This window comes from Anguilla rostrata, chromosome 5 (genome assembly GCF_018555375.3).
Source record: "Anguilla rostrata isolate EN2019 chromosome 5, ASM1855537v3, whole genome shotgun sequence".
NCBI lineage: Eukaryota > Metazoa > Chordata > Actinopteri > Anguilliformes > Anguillidae > Anguilla > Anguilla rostrata.
Genome location: NC_057937.1, coordinates 16,467,635 through 16,489,984, shown reverse-complemented (window position 1 = coordinate 16,489,984; position 22,350 = coordinate 16,467,635). Strand labels below are relative to the sequence as shown.

The 22,350-nt window shown below is 49.4% G+C and overlaps 1 protein-coding gene across 1 annotated transcript in view; it reads left to right on the top strand.

Moving 5' to 3' along the window:
• Window positions 1–22,350, top strand: part of pard6a (par-6 family cell polarity regulator alpha) — a 42,138-nt gene that overhangs the window by 12,900 nt on the left and 6,888 nt on the right. The gene's annotated exons all lie outside the window — the stretch shown is intronic.

The following is a 22,350-nucleotide window of genomic DNA, read 5'->3' as shown; positions in this document are numbered from 1 at the left end:
AGGGCAGGAGGACGGGAGGAAAGGATAAACAAGGAAACGAGAAAATAAGCCACGCAACTGAAGACCGGTTTCGCGGGAGTGCGCCAGAAGGTATGCGCACCCTCGCTGTGGGGGGGGGGCATGCGCTCCTGCGTCTCCACGCAACGGACTTGAGACGCGGGACGCGAGATCGAGATTTAAGGGAGGGAGATTTAACCGTGTGGCTGCAACGTGGAGGCAATGTTATAACGCTGACAGAACATTCCAGTAACATTGCGAGAACGTTTTGCGTTAGCCAGGCAGCATCAGGAGCCCATCTCAGGTGGCCTTCCTGTTGGGACGTTCTGTTTCAGATACCCTCGACCCCATTAAGATACCCTCACCCCATCCCTGTCCGCCTCACAAAATAATAATAATAATAATCATAATAATGAACAAAAAAAGACAAGCATTGCTGTGAAAGTAAAGAAAATCAAAACTGACAAAATTTCTTTGCATGACAAAAGGGGAGCCTTCGGTAACTGGCCACTTGATTTTGACCAGCTCTGGTTTAGAACGAGCCCAGCTGGTTTAGATGTGCACATCTTACAGCTGCGTGTTCATACCCCAGAGCGCAGGGGAGGGGGTACGTTTACTGGGGAGAGGGGGGACGGAGAAGACTCGAGTAACACAGAGAAATGTCTTATTGTTTTACGGGTTGCTGAGTCACTGTTGTTCCTCTGGGGCATGGCCGGCAGCACAGTTGGTTTAATTGTGAATTGTTCCGCATACAGAGGGGCAGGTATTCCAGTTGCCTCGAGCGGGCCTCTGTGGCATCTGTTGTGCGGTCTTCTGATCTCAAATTGCCCTAATTTCCCTCCAAAAGTCCCTCTCCCGTTAGCTTACTTCCTTTGCAAGCACTATTTTTAATCACTTGGCAAAGAGAGATGCCAGTCCAGTGGCTTTTCTGTGTAAACACGCTCGGGTCACGATGAAAGTGTCGGTGCCCAGACGCGTCCTCCCCCTCTCTCGGTTTGTTTGTGACCTCGGCGGTCGGGTTCGAGCCGCGCGGCGAATGTGCCGCAGTAGCGGTGTGTCAGAGCTGTGTCAGGGCTTTTGTTGCTCGGCCAAACGGTCTGTCACGCATGGCTGCCGAACATCCTGGGCTCCCACACACACACACACACACACACACACACGCTCTCTCTCACACACACACACACACACACACACACTCACACACACACTCTCTCACACACACACACACTCACACAAACGTACGCGCACACACACACACACTCTCTCACACACACACACACACACTCTCTCTCACACACACACTCTCACACACACACACACACACACACGCACGCGCGCACGCGCACACACTCTGGTCACTCTGCTTTGGTGCTGTCCCTCCACGCCTCGCTGGCTGTCCCTGACTCCTGTAACCGTGGCAGCTGCACACAGTGTGTCTGGAGAGAGAATCCCGCAGCTGGCTCCAAAAACAGCGATTAGCATAGGACCCCTGCGCATCTAGCGTCTTCGCCGTCTCTCTCAAAATCCGCTCGCCCACGCCCCCCCCACAGACTTACAAGTTTCTGGTCTCAGTCTGTTCTCCTGCTCCGTGATTTGGTGGGTGGGTTGGGGTGGGGTGTGGGGGGGGGGTGGGGGTGCTCCCTCATGAATAATGCTAATTGCACCTTCCACGCGTAATTGATGCCCATTTGCTGTAATAATCTCGGCTGCTGGCTCATTAGCATCTGAGCTGGTCTGATCTTAATGCGGGGAGGGGGTGGGGTGGGGGTCAAAGAGTGCACAAGATATAGCCTAGTCCACACAGACTGGCAGGCATAACTAGAAGGATGAGACGGTTTCATACTGGTGTGTGTGTGTGTGTGTGTGTGTGTGCGCGTTTGAGGGGGTCATGCAAGCTGGACTATGCAGAAAGCAGATCTAGACTATGTCACCCTTGAGGAGGAGGGGGTGGGGCATTGCTTATTGAAGATTATAGGCAGCAGCTTTGGCTCCGGCTGGGACGTGTTTTTCTGTGAGGGGCGGGGCTTTGTCTGGCCTGGGTACTGTAACTTATCACATGATCATCTCTCTGAGTGGCAAGATTGATTCTTCTGTTCCAGGGTACATTTATGGTTAAGAGAGCCACTGAAACACACCTCCTCTGCATTAAAAAATAGATTAAAATAAGATTAATTTCCTTGGCTGTCTGCTACCTCCAGTTATAACACTCTTTCTTATTTTCATAAGAAAATATGACACATATCAAGGAAATGTTCTCATATACATTTTCAGGCGCAGCAGAATATGAGACTGAAATACAGAATGAATGCATTTGTTATGTTGTTAAACAAGATTGGTGTTATCTGTAGGGACTGGGGGCTGTAGAAGCTGTGCTTGTTTCTCATTGGAGGAGACTGTAGAAGCTGGGTTTGATTCTCATTGGAGGAGACTGTAGAAACTGCGCTTGTTTTTCATTGCAGGAGACCGTAGAAGCTGGGTTTGTTTCTCATTGGAGGAGACTGTAGAAGCTGGGCTTGATTCTCATTGGAGGAGATATTATGAGGTTGTAAAGGCTGGGTTTTTTGAGACATTAGATTGTAGATTGTAGCTGGTGTCCCTGTCTGGGGCATCACTGCCACGGAGTGGTGATCCAGAGAAACAGAGTGGAGATTGATTGGGCTTTTAGTGTGACATCATCCCTCTGAATGGCAATTTACAGCAGGACTGTTTGGGGGGGGAGGGGTTGAATGGAACAAAACAAACTGCTCAAGAACTGATAGTTTTTAGTCCATTGACACTTCCTTCTGGCTGATACACACATACATACACACGGACACACACACACACACACACACATGCACACTCACACTGGACTGGAGGATTGAGGTGTGGGCAATCGGTGTTATCTGGCCTGGGGTTGAGGCGTGCCCTTGCTGTAACCTCTCTGACCGAAGGAAGGGGCGTGTCTTAGTTTTACCTCACTAATGGAAGGGAAGAGGCGTGTCCTAGCTCTATGTCTCTGACCAGGGCAAGGGGGTGTGTATAACTCACTGATGCAGGGGAAGGGGCGTGTCCTCGACCTAAGTCTCTGACCAGGGCAAGGGGGCATGTATAACTCACTGATGCAGGGGAAGGGGCGTGTCCTCGCTCTATGTCTCTGACCAGGGCAAGGAGGCGTGTATAACTCACTGATGCAGGGGAAGGGGCGTGTCCTAGCTCTATGTCTCTGACCAGGGCAAGGGGGCGTGTATAACTCACTGATTGAGTGGAAGGGGCGTGGCCTAGCCGTACTTTTAAACTGCAGGCGGTAGTAACGGTACCCTGCTCTAATTGCACCTGGTGACTGAGGGAAGGGACTGAGAGCGCCTACCTTTCCAGAGGAGGGTGAGTTTCCTGGCTGCGCCCTCTCTCATCGAGGGTAATGGCCGTTTAAGGCTCATTCACTGAGAGAGCATTGCCTCTCCATTCAGCGAAAGCCACGCTGATGGAGCTGACTGGCTGAGAGGAGGCCAGTGGGGGCAGAGAGGGTGCGGGGTCACTAATGGGTACAGAACTGAACCAGCTGAGCCCCTGCTCCGTGGGACAGACAGGGGGCCGACATGGGGGAGGGAGGCTGTGGGGGACAGGGGAAGGGGGGATGAGAAGGAGAGTGGGGATGATTAAAAGAGAGCAGTAGAGAGATAGAGGGAGAGAGAGATGGATGGAGACGACACAAAAGAGATGTGAAGGTGGAAACAGAGATTACTGTCTTGAAGTCTGTGGCAGGAGAAGAACAGGATTGATCTCTTTTTCTCTTTTTCTCGAGATGTTATATATTTATAGGTATATTTGATCAGGTAGATTAAAGGTTGAGAACAGAGACTTTGCCTGGGGCTTGACCTGTTCACTTCCAGACATACAGGAAGTAGGAAGACTGATTAGAATGAGGGCAGATAGATATGTGAGCAGAAGAGTTGGCCATCTACCTTTTTTCTACGCCATTCTCGGGTGTGATTTTGGTGTGACACAGAGCTCATTCGCTGCTTTCTCTCTTTCGCTCTCTCTCTCTCTCTCTCTCTTTTCTCGTTTCTCCGCGCACATTAAAAACGCGAGGATGAGAACCTCAGGTCTCCACGGAGGGGACGGCGGAGACGCTGTCGGCTGTTAGCGGCCCCGGAGGCGTGGGACGCAGGACGGGAGCGATAGCGCCGCTGCTCTAATGAGGGGTGGGACTCTCCCCTCCGCCCCGCTAGTGCAGCGCTCCAGACCGGAGGGGCCTTCCCAAAATATCATCCGGTCCCCACAAAACCCGCGTGATAGCACTCACACACCTACACACACATGCCTGCACTGAACATAAATACACCTCCCCCCCCTGTACTGAAGTTCATCACTGGCCTTGGGCTGGTTTCCCCTCTTTTCCCACCCTCTCAAAGCAAACTCAAACAAGCAGACATACGCACTCACACACACGCACATGCACACACACACACACATGCATACACACACACACACACACACACACACATACGCACACACACACACGCACACGCGCACACACACACGCACACACACACGCACACACACACACACACACACACACACACAGAGGCACACATTTGCACACACCCTACCCTGACCTGGCTCACACAAACACACCCAAGTGAGATGACAACAAATAGTCTTATGCATCACGTGGCATGGCACTGTAAGGTACATAACAGTCGAATGCGATGAACCCAGCAGTGAAAGACCGTAATTGGGTGACCATCCTTATCATTCCCCAATCAGAAGCCGGAACCGCGAGGCTGTGTGTTACCCACACGCCTTTGTGTTCTGTTTGAGTGTGGATTCTGTATACGTTCGACCGGGGGAAGTGCCGACTTCCTCGTTTATCATTTATTCATCGTTACAGCGGAACCTGTTACACGTACAGACGCTCGTGTCTTGTGTGATGTCACAGCCGTGAATGTGCAGCGCGCATCAGGGCTGCAGAGGTCGGTAGCTCCAGGAACACGGGTTTTGATGATGACATAGCCTAACCTGTTTTTATCTGAGTAGAAACTCAGATAAAAACAGATCGGGAGTAGAGGTCTGCTTGTGCAAATTTATTTTTCCATATATGGAGGGCAAATATTTTGGCATTATTGTTTGTCATTTTTGTTGACGATGGATGATATGTTTGATAATGTTTAGTATTCAGTTATTTAGCAGGATATCAAGACAACATTGACTTATTTTTATAATAAAAAGCTGTAATGTGTACTGAAAAATGTAGTGAATAATAAAAAATTAATATATTTAAACTTAAAGATTATTTCCACTTGTCTCAGTGGGACATGCCTTAATATAATCTACAGAGTGTTTTACTAAATAAAACTGACAATATATTGGCACGTATCGGAAAATATGTCTTGAGTGAGTCCAAATATTTAAATTATTTGTATCATTCCATGTATGACAATATATTTTCAATAAATTCCAACATATTTTTCTTGCAAGTGTTGATCAGAATACTGACATTTTATATTTTAAATAGACTAATTGGAATACATTATACTTCCATTGTGGTATCTTTAAAAAATATAGCAGTAGCCTCTTATTTTTTTCGTTTTAGCTTTATGAATCATACAGTCAAATCTCTGAGGTTTGAATCTCTGAGGTTATACTGTGTATGCGCATGGTATTATGGGAATAGTAGTTTTGTGCACTGGTTTATATTGAACCACTGCTGCTGCAGCCCCTGTGGGTGTAAATCCACCAGGCTTTTTGTTCCTCTTTAGGCCTGTAGCAGTGGCAGAGCTACAGAGACAGAATTAGGGTTTGGGTTCCTCTAGGGGCTGAGTGGGGCTGAGTTCCTGCTTCGGATGAGTAAATAACCAGCAGCCACTGTGTGTGTGTGTGTGTGTGTGTGTGTGCATTTGGCTGTATTAGTGTGTGTAAGAGAGAGAGAGAGAGGGAGAGTGTGTGGGTTTGTGTGTACGAGAGCTAGTGAGTGCGTGTCTGTGTGTCTGTGTGTGTGTGCGTCTGTGTGTCTGTAGGTGTGTGTGTCTGTGTGTGTGTGTGTGTGTGTGTGCGAGCGGCTCACTGCTATCCTGCCAGCTGGCATTGTCCAGACCCAGTTGATGGGATGATAACATCTCCACAAATTCAATTGAAAACTCCTGTATCACTCAGAACAAAAGCCATTATTATTCTCCAGCACCTACCAAGAGAGAGGCGAAGGGAAAGCGGGAAAGAGAGAGAGCTGGTTAGAGAGGAGAAGAAAGGGAAAGCAGTCACTGAGAAAGGGGTAAAACACAAAGAACAAGAGGGATAGAAGGCAGAGAGAGAGAAAGGGTATGGCATGGGAGAGGGAGAGAAAGGGAGAAGGAGTGGGAAAAAGGGAGAGGATGAGAGAGAAAGGGAGAAGGAGAGAGAGAAAGGGAGAGGCAGCGAGAGAAAGGGAGAGGGAGACTGTTCACATCTGCTGTCCAGGTGCATTGGGAATGGAGTGTCTTGCTTCTCAGTTCAGGAGACAGAACACCTGTGAGGCGGGGATCTCTCTCTCTAGGATCTTTATTTGCCCGAGTTACAGTCATTCTGTGCAGTTAGCATCTGGCTGTGTGATACTTGCTGCTCATTGGCTGATTATAAACTGAGATGGTTGGTTGTGGCTGGGAAAGACTTGGATGCGAGTGCAGGTGGAATGTTGCGGGTGGGCCGCCGTAACCGTGGGAGATGGAACATGTCGCTGGCCCACCCCGGCAGGCAGGCTTGCGCCACCCGCAGCTCTTTGGGTGGGTTTGACTGGTTGCCGGGGGCAATGGCATGAGTTAAGGGGTGTGGTCCAAATGGACTGGCTTGGCAAAGTCCACAGGTGCAGCCACTGGACCCCTCTGCGTCCATGACGACGGGCAAAACATAAGCCACTATGTCAGCTGCAGAGTCTGTGAGAGAAAGAGAAGAGTGAGAAAGAAAGATTAAAGGGGGGGGGGGGTGCATGTGTCTGTGTTTGTGTGTGTGTGTGTGTGTGAGAGAGAGAGACAGAGCGCTATTAGTATCTCTGGAATAGTGTTGTTCCTACATCTGTAGGAACCTCCCAAGCTCAGTCTCCAGAACACAGAACTCCAGAGCATTATTACTGCCCTGCCTACCCACACACAAGCACTCAGACACACACACACACACACACACACACACACACACACACACACACACACCCGTTTACTGCTGCTTCAGGCCTCCCTCTCAATGGAGCTGTTTGCATGACTGGGACATTGAAAGCACTTACCAAATCAATACTGTGCTGTTATTCAAAAAACTGAAGCTGCAGAGGCTCTTCTAGAACATTCTCCACAAGTGCAACTTCTTTGAGTTCACCGCGAAAAAGGAGGGGCTTGTCTAATTACCCAAAATAACCACAAGCAAATCTTTCATCTAACCAAAGCAGCAACTTCCCTAGAAATAGTATTTCTGTGATTCAGTTGAGGAAAAACATCAAGAGCAGATGAATTACTCAGATGCGCACAAAGCAAGCGCTGAATAATGCTTTCTTTAATTACCTTTCCACCCTCCCCACCCCCAAGTCTTCAAAATAATCCTTTGTACTTTGGGATTTGCACAACATAAAAGATGGAACAAACACAGAAAATACAATGGTGATTCTGCATCTGTATTAAAATATGCAGTCTTACTGTGAATCAACACAAGGACTACTGCAGTACCCTTGTGGCATTCACACGTAATATAGATGAGAAATGTCGGTTAGCTTCAGTGTGTGCAGGGCATACACTACACTAGACTCATACACTAGACATTCCAGTAAAACACGGGGAGGATAGTGGTACATCAGTTCCTGTCAGGTGTATGTGTACGTGTGTGTGTTGTGTGTGCATGTGTTTGTGTGTGTGTGTGTGTGTGTGTGAGAGAGAGAGAGAGAGAGGGAGTGTTTGTGTTTTTGTGTTTGTGTGTGTGTGTGTGTGTGTGTGCGCGCCTTGCGCTACAATATGAGCATCAATATGAATTACAGTGTCCAGGATCCAAATATCTGTCAACTGGTGTTTATATTTAGTACATCATGTTCATATGAGAAGATTCTGGAGCTTGTGATTGGTACACCACGCTCAAATGGGCTGTGCCCATCCAGAAATGGCAAAAAATGCTTTCTTTTAAAAAAAACAGCGACTGGAGTGTGTTCAAAGGAACATGAATCGTGTAGTCATGAGTGTGTGAGTCTGAGGCAGGACTCCCTGGTTTTGGGGAGGGGGGTAGGTGGATCTGGAGGAGTTGCTGAGGTATTGGAAGAATGCTGCCAGGCTGGGGTTAGAAACCCTCCCGCCCTATTCTTTGTCCATCATAACGCATTCCCAGCATGCTTTGCCTTTGTGTGTCTCATACTTACTCATATTGTGTCATAGGTCATGGTCCAGTGGGTTCATAACTTCCTTTGTCAGCATGTGGTACAGTGACTCATCACCCACCTGATTGGTGAGGTGAGCGCTGATTGGCAGAGGACACTCAGGGAGGCGTGCTGTATGGTCCATCCAGGTGTGATTGGTGTGGCCTGTGGGTGAAAGGTCACTGGGGATGGTGTGTGAGTGTCCTGGTTTCATCCTGATCTATTGTGGGGGGGTGAGGGGTGGGGTGGGGCTTGGGGTTGGGGTTGGGGGGTGGGCAGCTCAGAGGGATGTGATGCAGAGGATATATATGTGTGTGTGTGTGTGTGTGTGTGTGAGAGAGAGAAAGAGAGAGAGAAAGCGAAAGAGGGAGACATTGAGAAAGGGAAAGAGAAAGAGAGAGAGCTTCTCTTGCTTCATTACATGCCCAGTCAGCCAGTTGAATATCTCTCTATCTTCCTCTCTCTCTCACTCTCTGTCTCTCTCTCTCTCTCTCCCTCCCTCTTTAGCTCCTCTTCCTCTGTCACTGGCAGTGCAGTTGTCAGGTGCTGTCTGGGTTTAAACTGTAATCCCGAATGGAATCCTGAGAGCTCGGAGCTGGTGCCAGGAACACGGGTACAGAGGGACGTTCGCAGAGCGCCAGGAGGCCAGGCCCAAGCTCTCTGCCGAATGTTCTTAGTTCAGATATTTAAATGTCTCTTTCTGTAGCAAACACCCATATCCAGGGCAATGTGCATGGCGCTTGTTTTCAGCTCTTATCCTTTTATAACAACTGGAAGCAGAACAGGCGTACTGGCAGTACCTTGTTCAGGGTTATGATGGCTGCGTCTTACCTGGGTGTCAGACCTGTAATCCGCTCAGAGATTTTGACGTCCCTATCGGTACATAGTTTAAGAAGGATGCATGCCATTGGTGGGCAGGGTTGGGAAATGCATTGCTGTTGATGGAAAGGACGAAAGAATGCTCTTCTGTTGGTGGTTGGGATAAAGGAGTGCCATCCTATTGGTCGAAAGCTTTGCCATGGGAGTGCAACACACAAATTGTTGGGGAGAAGTCCGCCCTTTCTCTGCTAAATGAGAACAGTAATAGCACCCTCCAATTCAGAGACCCGTAAAAGCACGCGTTGTGCGGTTCTCTGTGGGATTATTCTGTTTGATTCAGGCCTGCGTCGGTTGAGAACGGGTGCAGGATGCAGTCGGAAAGTTCCGGCTTTAGAACTGTGGGGTTCATCTGGGTTCCCATAGTCTGGGATGAGCTCCTCGAGGCTGACTCTGGGTTCTCTGTGGGGCAAGGCAGGGGTGGGGTGAGGCTGGGGTCAGGGGCGAGGGTTGTTAAAACCAAAGTGTTTTTTGTCCAGGTTTCAATCGTGTGTGCATCTCAGTAACAGGCCTGAAATGGGATTAGCAGGACCTCATCAGCCTGAAGTGTAATCCCAGCCGGGCCCCATTACTCGCATCCCAGGAGCCCCGTGCGACCGTCAGGTGTCTGGTGTCTCGAGTACGTTTACTACCGCGATTCCCTCCCGATACGCTCTCACTCTCCTTCCACTCAGCTTCAGGGTCCCCAGTATGCAGCGGTAATGTGTTTGTGTTTGTGTGCGTGTGTGTGTGTGTTCTCACGTGCGTGCATGCGCGTGTATGAGTCTGTGTGTGTGTGTGCAATTGAGATGCAAATGTCTAACCTGCATTTTGTTTGCTTTATCCCTACTGGTATGCTTTCTGCTACTCAAGTGAAGGACATCAGACAGCAACTGAAATATATTTGGGCCCTTATGATGTATTTTATAAATAAAATAAAGAATGAAAATGTATGTGTGCAAACCTTAAGGGGATTTATCCAGATAGGACAGTTCCTTCACCAGAAATATTGTGCATGTATGAGTATTTGTCGCCCTATACTTTTGCATTTATGGATGCAGTATACACGTCGTCTTCAAAGGGCAGTTTGGACAGGTCTGCGTACCTTCTGTTTACATGATGCAAGAATAGCCGTGGCCCCTGGGGTTGCCGTGGTGACCGTATGGCAGGGTCGGGCACCAGATGGTCTGAGTGCAGGACGGGGTCAGTGACCATCAGTGTTGCCTTCTTCCTTAACACGTTCTGAACACAGGGCTACTGAACCAAATTTCTGAGCACTAAGCTGCTAAGTCAGTCTGACCGTTGGGCTGAGGAAACTCCCTGACATCAAAAGGGACATGAGCCGTTTCTTCCTGCCCGCGGGATTGGATGTCCACCACGTGAGACCGCACCCCCCGGACACGGATCTTGTTGCTAGGGGATGTGGGGTGACGGCAGGTTTTCCACTACCTGGTCTGTAATAATTAATGCAAGTTTTTTTCTGTCTGTGCGCGTGTGTGTGTGTGTGTATGTATGTGTGTGTGCTGATCTGAAACCTTAAAACCACTGGCCATTCAGCAATAAACATTGACAGCTCAAGTTAAAATGTCTGTTCTGTGGAATTGTGGAATTTGTTTTGGGGTATTTGTTGATGGATGGATTCATTTTGGCCCTGTCTGTGGTATATGGCGCGGTTAGTTTTCCTGAATATTTTATATATATATATATATATATATATTTTGTTTCACACAAACGTATCTGCTCCACTGCTTACAAATTCTAGCTGTTTGTGGACGCAGGTTTTAATTACCCTTACCTCAATTTGGGATGCCCAATTGTAACTATCAGCATTTGACAACTGGCTATCAATTTGGGAGTGTGCAGACGAACACAGTTTCTCTTCTGAAATGCGCGATGCAAAGCACCCGTTCGTATCACGCCGCGGCTTGCCAACTGGACGACGAGGCGGCGAAAATCTCGCCGTGCACAGCTTAATGGGGCAGACATTCAGGCGTCAGATCGACCAGCGGGGGGCGCTAGAGGGCGGCGAGACGTGGATCACTGCCGAATGAACGCTCCCTGCCCGCGGGTGGGTCAGGCGCTAGTTATCTATCGCCCTGCGGGCCTGCAGGCCTGCCGTGATTCCTGATCTGCGGTCGCGTTAAAGCCTGCGGAGAGATGAAAGGCAGGTGAGATGGACGGGGGTCTCTGGGGTGGGAAACAGCTGTGTGTGTTTGGTGAGGTGAGGGACCCGCCTAAGGCCAGCCATGAACTTCAGCGCAGGGGAGTGGGCGTGTGCGTGTTCAATGGAGGTACGTGTGTGTGTGTGTGTGCGTGTGTGCGTGTGTGTGTGTGTGTGTGTGTGTGTGAATGTGTGTGCATGTATGCGCCCATGAATGTGTGTATGTGTGTGTGCATGTGTGTAGATGTGTGTGACCGTGTGTACATGGATGTGTGTGTGTGTGTGTCTGAATGTGTGTGCGTGTATGCGCCCATGAATGTGTGTATGTGTGTGTGTGTGTGTGAATGTGTGTGCGTGTATGCGCCCATGAATGCGTGTGTGTGTGTGTGTGTGTGTGTGTGTGTCTGCATGCATGAGTATATTAATATTTCTGTTAATATGATCCACTGTGATGGGGAACAGGGAATCATGGACCTATCTGTATTAATACAGCTCGCTGCACTCTGGCCTTTGTTCCTGTCTAACAATGTTTCATTTTCTCTTCTGTGGACGCGTCTTAATTAGGCCTCCATGTGTCTCCGTTAATTAGCGAAAAGAACGCAAAGATAACGGGCTTTTGCCCAGCCCGGTATAATCACACTTCATCATCCACGGGCCAGAGGCATCATCAGAGCAAGGAGAGGGCAAAGAGGGGGCAAGCTTTGTGTGATCTGCTTGGAAAGTGAAACTATAGGGCTATCGTTTCTATAGATCACTGTAAAATGGTGTTATCGGCCAAACTCTGTGTAGGGGGGGGATGTGTGGGGAAATGTTCTCCATGAGATGCTAATTCCATCCATTATTCATCTGTAGTCTGCTAGTTTTTTTTTTAACATGCTCAACTCACTTAGTTCAGTGCGAAAGAATAATTTAGCATAGAACTGAAAAACAGAAAAATGGCCTTTTCTGTTTTATGCGAGCTCGCAGTTTGCTTCAAGTGTGAGTGTATGAGTGAGTGTTTTTGTGTTTGTGTGTTGTGTGGAGTAGTGTGCGTGTGTTGTGTGTTGTTTGTGGTTGTGTGTGAGGCGTGTGTAGTAGGGAGAGTTATGTGTGGTGTGTGTGTGTGTGTGTGTGTGTGTCTGTGTGCGTGCGTGTGCATGTGTGTGTGTGTGTGTGTATCCCTGCCTGCCCCGATCATGGTGATAAACTCCAGACTCACTCTGCCCTGATCTTCCAGGCCCTCCTTGGCTAATTAAAGAGAGTGGTGTAAGTCTCTGGGTTACTTCGCGTCAGAGAAACTAAGAATGCTGGTGAGCAGCGGGTCCTGATCTCGCCTGATTGGCTGCTGGTCTCAGGCCAGATGGTGCTCGTTTCATTATGCTCATGTGCCACTCGCACCATTGTGTCTGTGCCATGCCCGTCGTGTCGTGTGTGTGCATTAATCCTTTAAAGGAACAATGACTTATTCCAGAGTCACGCGCATGCCAATCAGCGCCCCCCAGAGTAACAAACCATTTGGCAGGGCGGGCCAATCTCAATCTAACCAATTGGCTTTATTTCTAACACGTCAACACTCTCCGACTGACTAACTGTTCCCTCCATAAAATGCCACTCAGCACTGATTGACAGACAATGTTGCAGCATGCTTATGTGTCAGGGTGCGTCTAAAATGAACAGGCTTTCAAATACATTTTGTAAACCAGTTCGAGCTGGTATGGCAGGGGTTAATCCTGCCCAATTAATGCAATTAAATCCTCCAAACCAATTAGTCAGGGTAGTGTATTATCCTCCTTTGACTTGGCAGAGGCCCATTTTAAGGGGTGACCTGACTTGTGCATACGGAAATTAACACTGGTGATATGTAGGTCATAAGGATGGATTACAGAAACAGTGTGACAGTGTTGCGCAGAGCTAGGTGTGAAGCCAGACTGTCGTTTCGCAGCAGAACAATTATTATGCATGTCCATTCTCTCGCTTTTTGAACAGCTCTGACATAATTACCTTTCATCGACAACCAAGACAAACAGCCACCTCAAAGATACTGGTATCAATGTCTGGGCCAAACTACGACAGAATATTAATTCATTTTCATAATAATCAACCAAGTTATAAGTCTCTCTTGTGAATCATATGAGTTCATAATCTGTTTATGAAACTCCCTGTCCCAGTCCCTGCTGCATTTACCCTACAGTTTGGATATTACTTATGGCACAAATTTTTATACTTAATAAGTGTTTTTGTATCCCTCTGAGGAAGAACTGCTGATATTTGAGGTAGAGCTTATGCATGATTAAAAAGACTCGTTTTATGTTTTGGGTATAGATCATTATAGTATTTATATTACTTATACCTTAATATATACACATACACAACACAGTACTAATATATATATATAAAATAGATATATATACACACACACCCCCACACACCACTATATATATATATATATATATATATATATATATATATATATATATATATAACAACAATACACATACACACACACATAAACACAACAACACACACAACACACACACACACAAACAACACACACACACACATAACGCACACACAACACACATGAAACACACATGCAGACGCACACACACACGCACACACACACTACCCCTCAGCGTGTTTGGTTTTCCTCGCCTCTCTCTCTCAGTAGAGCTGCCAGGTTATTAACTGCACCCCAAGACATTCTCTGAAATTTGCCTGTGTCTGCCAGCACCTGCTGCACTGCCTGGAATACAGGAGGCCTGCAGAGAGAGTCTAAGCCAAACCAGCCCCCCCTCCTGCCCCCCCCCGGTCCTAAATCTCCCGTCCCGACTCGTTCACCGCACCGCCCCGTTAACTGAAAGAGAGTTCCAGAAGCGCGGCGATGGTGAAACATTCCGCCGTCTGGGAGAGGGACATCAAAAGGGCCGATCTTACCGGGAGAGAGGAGAGGCTGGGCCTGACTCTGCAGCCCCCAGCAGCAGCAGCCGTTCTGGGGAAGAATGCAGAGAATTCCCCCTGCATCCAGGAGAGAGGCAAACAAGAGAGGGATTGGAGAAGGGGGGGGGTCATCATGGGAATTGGACCCGTTCTATTGATACGTTTGTACGTTCTGATTTGGAAGGGGGCGGGCACTGTCGCTGTACCCTTGAACGAGCCACTTAGCCCAAATTTCTCCCGTAAGCTGTTCCGCTGTGCGGTTTGGCAGGTTCCAGGTGTAATGTAATTCGCCCGGGATGAAGGGGAGCCGGCGTGCAGATTTGTCACGCGTTGTGATGGCGCTCTTTCGCCACCCCGGCGCGCGGATTGATGCGGTCTATTCGGAAGAGCCGCGGCAGCTGACTAAATCACACCGCTCCCCCCGGCGCGGCCTCTGCGCGCACCGTCCCGCCCGCAACGCGGGCACCGGCTTAACCCGCGGGCCCCGGGCCGGGTTCCTCTCGTTCCCCAGCGCCCGCGGTGTCGATGTCGCCGCTGCGCGTTAATCCCCCCTCCCTCCACATGGGGCAGCGTTCCTCATTGTGCCTCCTGAATAGCACAGCAACGAGGCCCACGGCTTTTTAGAGGAATGGCTTTCAGGGAAACGCGCACACACCAAGCAAAACACGGCATTGAGAGGCAGGTTAGAGAATGGCGCTGATTACCGTACGCTGCGCCCGCTCCAGAGAGAGACTAGGGTACAAATCTTGTATCTAACGGCAACAATGAGTCTTATGATTGGACTAGGGCCTGTCAAGTTACTCCCCTGATAGAACATCCTCCATTCGCTTTATTATTTTTGGAGGAAACGCTCCAGCGAAGGCTTTGTCTCGTAAATTAACCAAACGAAAATATTTCCGCGGTGGGGATGGGAGGGGAGCGCGCATTAAACTCACAGCGCAGCGCCGACATTGCTCCCAGTCCCCCCGGGACGTGGGATGGCTGCGCTGCCGTCTCTTCGCCGGCACGTTTCGGGGGCCTGCGGGGTGCTCTCCCCGGGAAGGATAACTCACGGTAAACACACGCAGAACCAATTTCACGGGTTCCGAGCGCTCTCGTCCGGTAGCGACGCTAACCTGCTGACGTTCAATGCTGCAACACGGCCGCAACGTTTCTTTTGTTTGTTTTTTTTGTTTGTTTGTTTGTTTTTGTTTTGGCTTTCGTTTTGCTGCAGTGCCGGGGCACGTCGGCGAGGACGCGCTCGCCGGATCTTTCCCGCCCCTTAGCCGCTTCTCCGCCCCGCGGGGTCTCGGACGCATCTGCGGTGTTTCGCCCCGGCCGTCCCCCTCAGGCTGCGGCCTACGCTCGGGTTGTTTTGCGCTAGCTTTCGTTTCCTTTCATCTGAGGAGGCTTGTAAGCTGCCCAGCTCTGTTTCGTGCCCGGCCGACCCCCTACCCGCCCCCCCCCCCCTCCCGGTGAGGGGGACTTGCCCTCGGGGCCGCGACGGCTGGGCCTCGTCTGGGAATGAGACCGCGGTCAGGAGTTCAGGGCCGAGGCCGTCTCGCGCACCGCGTTAGCGCCCGAAGCGTTCGGAACCGCCACGTCTTCAGACCGCGCGCCCGGCGGGTGAACCTTACGCAGGCAGACTAGAGACCGGGGTCCGGCTGGTGTGATTTTCTCAAAGCTGCGCTCCCTCTTCTCTCTCTCCGCCCCTCTTTCGGGCCCTCGGGGCGCCGGGGGGGGGGCTGAGGACAGGGGCCCGCCCTGACATTGGCCGTCCGGGTTTTTTTGTTCTCGATCGGAGCTCTCTGAACAAGCGGAGCTTGAAGGGTCCAGGGACACGGGTAGTAAACGCGCGGGTTATGGAATAAATCATCCAGGGAGAGCGGGACTGTGTTGTTGGTGGTGGTGGGAGAGGGGAGGGGGGGGAGCAGAGGGGAAATAGCTGGCATTCATCATGCCAGTGGAGGTGGGGGTCCTGTCTGGAATCTGAGAGATGCTCCTGCTGCCCTGCACCACCGAGCACAAGTAGGACAGGTGGGAGGACAGGAGCACTCTCCTCCTCCTCCTCTCTGTTCTTTCATTCTTTCTGTCTGCCTCCTGCTCTCTCTCTCTCTGTTTTCTCTCCATCCACCTCTTTGTCTCCCGTGTGTGTGTGTGTCTGTATGTGTGTGTTTACAAGCATCTGTGTGTGTATGTGTGTGTGTTTGAGAATCTAACTATATGTGTGCGTGTGTGCACACACACGCACACACACACTCATGCCCCTCAAAATTACGGCATTTGTGTCCATATGGTCCCATCTCCTGCCCCCACCCCTTGCCCCGAACACTATTCTTCCCTCTCTGAAGCACATCCAGACTAATTAAGCCAGCGCAGTGCTCACCCACATGCTTCGTAACGGCAGCGGGTGGATTAGGAGGGTGCGTGCATCTGAAACGGATTATCGGAGCTTGTGTCACCGTGAACGCTCGATTACACGCGTACGCACGCGGACACGTACGCAACCACGCACACACGCACGTACGCAAGCACACGCAGCCACACGACGCACACGCACGTACGCAACCACGCACACGCGCGCAACGTCCACGTGCGAGTGCCGTTTTTTTTGGCGGTGCGCAGACATCTGTGGAATGGAGGTCCAGGCGTGCGCCATCTCCAGAGGAGCCAACGAGCCCACTGCCTTAAGCAGGTGAAATACGTCTCTGTGCCCTTCTTACGCTCCGTGCGCTCCTGCCCAGAAACAGCTCTTCTGAGGAAAACATGCAGCGCGGGGACAGCGGGGGAGGGGCACGATGGGATCCATTTCTTAAAATTGGGCTCATTTCACAGGCACTTTACTTAAGCGCCTTACAAGGGGTGTGGGGGGTGGGGGGTGGGCAGGGGAATTTGATTACTAGTAACCCCCTGCCCCAGTCTGAATAATCCATGCAGACTACTGTGGAGAGAGACAAAGCGAGGGGGAGAGAGAGAGAGAGAGAGAGAGAGGGAGAGAGGCAGATTTGATACCATTCCTGAGTAAGTGTGTGAGTGCGTGTGTGTGTGTGTGTGTGTGTGTGCGTCTGAACATCTGAGTGACTGCAGGGTGTATAGCTGGCAGGCTGGTTCAACTACACTGCATTGTGGGGAGAAGGCCTTGCATCAAAGGCATCATCTTGATTGCAGGAGAAGAGTTAGGTTCCACCCCCCCACCGCGCCTGTCTGCCCCCCTACACATGCACACGCACACACACACTTGCACAGGCACACACACACCCACACACAGACACACACGCACGCACACATACGCGCACACATAGTTCATTATTCTGACTGCATTTATCTCCTAGTTCACCAGACAGTTTCTCGTTCACTGTCATTTTTGGATAGTGGGGGGGTCAGAGTTCACATTTAATCAAACCTCCAGTTGTCATCCCCTATGAAATGGTGTAGTGGAGCTCACACTAATTAATTAAATGTGAAATATCATGACAGCTACACCCTGAGAGGCTTGTGGTGTCGTGCTCCTGTGGAGAAGCCTTTTTAATGATGTCATCTATCACGTCATCATTTTTTTTGATGTGAACCTTAATTAGAAAGTAAATAGCACTTCCTCTGAATGAGGCTGATCCACTTGCGATTCTGTTTATGAAACCAAAGTTGTTACTGTGTGTGTGCACGTATGTGTGTGTGTGTGCACGTATGTGTGTGTGTGTGTGTGTGTGTGTGTGTGTGTATGCCTTTCTGCCTGTAGAAGTGAGCAAACAGCGCTTTTTTTCAGTCTCTCAAATTCAAATTTAAATTTCGATTTGGTGCTTTTTCACCATCAGTTATTGGCATCACACTTCTCGATGAAGGCACATTTGGGACACCATAAAGTATTAAAAGTTATGTATACGCATAAATACACATGCATGTGCACGTGTGTATTTACGCACTGATATTATATATAAAGAACAAGGTTTTAAATAACAATAAAGCATGCATGAATACTTCAATAAAATGAACACTGCAATGTGCCCTTGTGAAACTTTATTTCAAGGTGCTTCATTGACTTGCTGTCAGAAAGGGTTGCATAAGCTGACATCAGAAAAACATTCATTCATTCATATCTGTAACAATGCCTACTGGCAAACATTACAGAGTGACAGTAACAGGAATAATACAAATGGTCTTTGCCTGTCTGGTACACTATTAGAATTCATATTATCGCGTTACAAATATATTTTTATCTGAGTAAGCAGCAGATCCCTGTAGGCGAACAGTAAAACTTCTGGGGTTTTCGTTCACTGATTCGGTATTCAGACGAGAGAAGCTTTGTTCCACCCCCTCGCACGCCCCCTGGGCCCCTGGTCCCGTAACATTGCCGCAACGTCACAGCGACGTTAGGTTTTTCGCGGGGCTGGTCGTACGAGACGGCGCCGTCTGCGCTTCAGAACGCTTAAATCCCTCGCAAGCATCGTATTCTGCTTCAGCGGCTCGGGGCTTAATGCCGCTGTCGGTCTTTTCTCTCCCACACTACCGGGCCGCGCCGACATCCCCGGCAGGCACAAAGCATGCTGGGTAGTTGTGAGAAGGAGGGGGAAGAGGTTCCGAGTTGGATTGAGGATAGGCTGTGAGTTGTTTTTTTCTGTGACCGGGTTTGTGGCCTTCACTTGACTGTGAGTCTCCGAGGACACTGGGGTTGGAAAGCACAACAACGTAATTGGCTGTAATTAAGCGATGATTAACTGCGTAAAGAGGGACCAGTCATGATTTCTTTGGTGGGGTCCAACAAAGTATGACGTTAATGAACACTGATTGTGAATGAACAGATTAGTCTAGATAATCATTTAATGGGAAAAAGGCTGGATTGGTCTTTTTCATAAACATATGAACCGTATTCAGGTACTTGGAGTGCTTTATATAGATGCAGATATTTTTTTGCAAATATTTATAGATGCAAATAATTATTTTGCATGTTTTATTTGATGATGGTGGCCACACTAAACACTGTACTAAAGATGAATTCACCTTTGCCAGAGCAGCTAGGCAGCCCCACTAGTGGATTGCTACAGTATACTATTTCATACTTTTATATATCTTATACTGTGTCATTGGTTATTTCTGAGTCACTGTTTTTTTTTAAGCAAAGAGCTAAAAAAAAAAAATGAAACGGTTATCAAAACAATTGTCAGATCATATTCTGATATCACATTCACATGAGCCTACTGTTTGCAAACTATTGCAGTTATGACTGAACAGAATAGATAAATATGCCAACTGCCATGAACAGTGCAGTCCTTGAACCGACATGCAGTTTGGCCGTGAAAAATTAGCAGTCATTAAATGGCTAATTTAGTTGATTCGGGAATCGCAAATGGAAAATTGCTAGTGATTTCTCACTGAATGTCTTTAAGGCCATCTTGCTGCTACAGGACGGTATGATAGGTTATAAAAGCTGGTCACTGAAGGAAGTGCCCTAGCTGTGAAAGTGCTCATCTCCCCACACATGCTGAGCCTGGGCTCTGGTTAAAAATAACCAGAAACATTTCCTCCTGCCGCACTCTCTTTCACGGTGCATTAAACTTGAGTCTTGAGCGGGTTCTTCCAGCGCCCTTGTCTGCTGGCGAGGGCTAAAAATAAGGAGGCTGGTATCCGGGGTGGATGGAGAGGTGTGCGGAAGAGGGGTACCCGCTCGCGCCAGGCGTGGGGTATGGGGGGACATGGGGAAGGGGGAGGGTTAGGGAGTTTGAGTAGAGAGGGTATCTGCTTCAGGTGGTGCTCTTCGTGTCCGGTCCTGTCACGTCTCCTCACTCCTGAGGGTGCTGGTTTTGGGCCAAGTTGTTGAAAAATGGCGAGTCCTGACTGCTGTGCTTCTGAGGGGTTCGCTGTACGTAACGGCAAGCACTCGCAAGAGAGAGAGCTGCTCATTGTTTGCACACGAACGGTCACACACTGAGCACTCTCAGGGCTCCTGGCACACACACACACGCGCGCATGCACGCACGCAAACACACACACACACACACACACGCACACACAAACACACACACACACACACACACGCACACACACACACACACACACACACACACACACATACATGCACGCACATACATGCATAGACACACACACACATCCACCTAGATGCTTACACATGCAGTGTGAACACACACTGTATCCTGTAATTGGTAATGTGATATGCGAGCAAGCTGTGGAAATCACTGAAATACCTTGTGGAGGATAATTCCAGATAATGTCAGCCTGCACCAGCTGGTCAGCCCCCCCCCCTCCATACCCTCATCAGGGTTAATTCAAAATAAAGCTGAGGTTCAGTAGAGCCTGAACTATAACGTGTTCTTTAAAAAAAAAACACAAAAGTGTCTGTGTAACCTGACTCCCCTCTTGTGAACCTAAAGAGTGTGGTGGCTGAGCCAGGTTAATATGAGTCTCGTGTGCTGGTCCACAGCGTGTCCACAGAAGCTCAGGTGGTCCACCCCCTTGGCCCGCATCACTAACTGAAACTGCATTTAATTCTGCTCATCACCGGGTTTCTTGGCAACCATCTGACAGCATTTATCTCAGTCTTCTCTTCAGATGAGACAGAATACTGAGAGATGGATAGTTAAAGGGAGAGAGGGGGACCGAGATACATTGGAGATGGATATGGAGGGAGAAAATTGGATGGATAGAGATGATGGAGGCAGGGGCAAAGAGTGAGATGGATAGAAATAAAAGGACAGCAAAGCTAAGAGAAGGCGGCTCAGAGGACATATAGAAATGAGTAACGATTTGGTAACGATTACAGGCTTCGCCTTTCTGTCTCTTCCATCTGGAATATGCCGCATGGGCAGATAGCATCACTCTGCAGCACAAAGAGCATCGCTGTGCAGCACTGAACATCACTGCTTGATACAGAGAGTGACAATCACAGTCCTCTCCATCACAATTGAAACCCTGTTGAATGTCCGTAGGACGGGCTGGGCCAGCTTGATGGATCGGTCCATTGTGAAGAGAGATCTCCAGAATTTTGCTCAGGACAGCCCAGATAGACAGTCTCCAGCTGCAGGAGCCTTAGGGACAGACCAGGATAACACAATTGTGTATGTGTGTGTCCGTGGTGACATGACATGACACTTAATGCCAGGGGTGCCGATACGCCAGAAGGGGACGGGCTGAAATTGTTGCGGTAGGTGCTTGTCAGGAACCGGTCCAGAGGTGTGCAGCAGTTGCAGTCGGCTCTCTGAACGTCGCCTGGCGAGACCTGCCTTTGTTCAGACCCTCTCTCCCTCCAGAAACAAAGGGAACGCCGCGCTGAGTTAGCACTAGCTGTCCGGAGTTTTATGAGCGGCGTCTGTCACCTGTCTCCAGCAGCTCGGCCGGCCCCTCGCGCCGGTGCGTCGTGTTCCCGGCGCGCACCGCAGGGCTTTTAGCACTCACCTTCATAACGAGCCTGTATCAGCCTGGACACCTGTACTTGCGCTTGTGTGAGAGTGCCTGAGGGGTCTGCGTGTGTGTGAGCGTGTCGAGCAGTATGGTTTTTATTTCAATTTGCCGTCGTGAGGGACTGGAGGGACTTCTGCGGTGGACCTTCAAAGTATTCTCTTTAAAGGGAGGTTTGTCCTTCGCTGGAAGTGCTTGATCAAAAGAGGGTAAGAGGAAGAGAGAGGGAAAGAGGTGCTGGAAGATTAAAGCCGACGTAAAGCTCCAGTGTTATCGCTCTCCTCGTTCGCTCGAAGCTCACCGGGGAGCCTCCCGTGAGGCAGAGGCACTAATGAAGTGCAGGAGCGGGCGCCGCCATCAGAAACACAGCCTCCAGCTGTGCTGGGACACCTCGGTGTTCCAGAATAGTCCGCTCTTCCATAATACTGCGGTGTTCCGGAACATTTCACTCTTCCAGAATACTGTGATGTTCCAGAACATTGTGCTCTTCCAGAATACTGCGGTGTTCCAGAACATTCTGTTGATCTACAATTCCAGGGTATTTCAGAGCACATGCTTGTTCCAGAATACCCTGATGTTCCATGGCAACGCAAAGTTCTTGAAGACTGTAGAATTCCAAAATACCCCATTGTCTCCATAGTACTCTGATGTTCAAGAACACAATAGTGTCCAAGAATAACTTGTATTCCAATGTTGC